This window comes from Nematolebias whitei, chromosome 1 (assembly GCF_014905685.2).
Source record: "Nematolebias whitei isolate Nwh7 chromosome 1, NemWhi1, whole genome shotgun sequence".
NCBI lineage: Eukaryota > Metazoa > Chordata > Actinopteri > Cyprinodontiformes > Rivulidae > Nematolebias > Nematolebias whitei.
This window is the reverse complement of record NC_056498.1, coordinates 46,210,713-46,213,105: the sequence shown is the minus strand read 5'-3', so window position 1 is coordinate 46,213,105 and position 2,393 is coordinate 46,210,713.

The window sequence follows — 2,393 nt, the reverse complement described above, 5'->3', positions numbered from 1 at the left end:
GTCCAAACCACTGTCCCTCCTCTGGTCATGTCCAAACCACTGTCCCTCCTCTGGACATGTCCAAACCACTGTCCCTCCTCTGGTCATGTCCAAACCACTGTCCCTCCTCTGGTCACGTCCAAACCACTGTCCCTCCTCTGGTCATGTCCAAACCACTCTCCCTCCTCTGGACATGTCCAAACCACTGTCCCTCCTCTGGACATGTCCAAACCACTGTCCCTCCTCTGGACATGTCCAAACCACTGTCCCTCCTCTGGACATGTCCAAACCACTGTCCCTCCTCTGGTCACGTCCAAACCACTGTCCCTCCTCTGGACATGTCCAAACCACTGTCCCTCCTCTGGACATGTCTGTACCTCTGATGATCTCATTCCTGATCTTCTCCATCCTCGTCACTCCTGAGAACCTCAACATCTTCATTTCTGCCACTTCCAGTTCAGAGATGAGCTCCTTGTCCGTTTTAAAATGCAGCTTTTACTGTCTAAATTCGTGAAAAGTAAAGTTGGACAAGTTTGAGAAGCCTGCAACAAAATAAGAAACGTTTGAAACTCATTTGAGATGCCTACGATAACAAGTCATGCTGAGGGAAAAATAGTTTATTGAAAGTTTATGATTTAAAGAGCGAGCAGGGTGTCCCCCGCCTGTCACTCAGAGACTGCTGAACATGGGCGCCAGTGACCTGAAAAGGAAGAAGAGGGTAAAGATAATGGATGGATGGATGGATGGAGGGATGGATGGATGGACGGATGGATGGATCAACTAAACACATTTAGATGAACTGAATCAGACTTCTTCACCGTTTCGCACCTTTTGTTGCTGGTACATCAGTGAACCATCGTCCACTCCAGTTTCCACAGAGGTTCTCAAATATTCTCCGTTGCGTTTCTGTTTCCAGCCGTTATCGTAATCTGCTTCAATCACTCATACTTTTAGCCGTCTCTCTTTTTTAATCTTCACTGTTCAGCTTATAACCGACGTCAAGCCTATTGTTGAATTTGGGAAAAGTTGTAATTTTTTTTCTGACTACAACTGATCTTTGGTACCACCAGTGGTGCCACCACAGTTTGAGAACCCCATCTCCATATAATTTAACATAACAGACCAACCTGAGGTGATCAGATGCAGATAAAGGCCGCGTTGCGTGACGCAGTTTTTCAGTGACCCCGTAGCGTTCCTGATGTTTCGGCTGCGACAACTGTAGCCGTTTCCTCCGACGCCCCCTCTGTGCACTATGAACGGCTGCAGTCAGTAATTCCTCTGCGCTGGCAGGTGCAGATGAACAGCAGTAACGGCGGCGGACAGCAGAGTGCTGTTTGTGCTGATCACTCATCACAATGCGTAGGACTGAACCAACCACTTCCTCCGTCCAAACCAACGTTCACGTATTCATCTTCTTGGATGTAACGGTTTTCATTCTTGAGACTGAAGTGTCTCCACACACGTGCGTATCGTTGAAATACAAAAATCACAGCTAGCTAGTGACTTGGCCTGGAAACGAGAACAATTTTACAGTGTGAACGTGTGACTTCCCCACAAACATCGGACAATCCTTCTGGAGATCATTCACATGTGGGCCATAGTGTTGAATCATAAATCTTTACATTCTGTTCTTGACAGCCATTAACATCAACTTCGTCTTGGTATTTCCTCAGTTTCATTTTATTGCAGATTTTTTTCAGCTTATAATAAACTCAGAAACTTAACGTTGTGCGTCGACAGCGTCGCTCCAGCTCTGTCTGGTTGTTGGTCTGTTGTGTGTCTTCCAACATGGCGGACAGGAAGTTTGTTGGCGTTCTATAAAACTCACAGCGCGAACAACATTTGTGTTTGCAGTATCACTGGAGCAAACCTGCTCAGGATGTTTTCCTGTACTGGCCACAGTGGCTGATCATCGTTCTGCTGGAGGCCCTGTGGCTGTGCATCACGTTCCTCATGCCGGTACCAAACTGCCCCACGTAAGTTTGAATCAAGGTTCCCGCCAAGCTCATGGGAAGGCCACTGTTCCTCAGGGAGCTGCGCACAAACACAACTGAAATGTTATAATCAAACGGCTGAGGGGAAGGCCACAGCCGAAGAGGTTACACTGATGTTTCATCTGATGAAAAAAACACAAGAGAAAACGTTTTCTGTGAGGAAACGATCTGAATGACCACTGGAACTGGGTCAAAGGATTTGAGTAGCTGAGCTGTTATTAATTAAAATATTTAAACAGTAAAACAGAAGCTAAAATTAGCACAGCAGAGGCTAAAATTATGACACCAGAAGCCAAAATCAGCTCAGCAGAAACTAAAAGCTGCACACCAAAAGCTAAAATCATCACAGTAGAAGATAAAAACAAGACACCAGAAGCTAAAATCAGCACACTAGAGGCTAAAACCAACACCAAAAGCTAA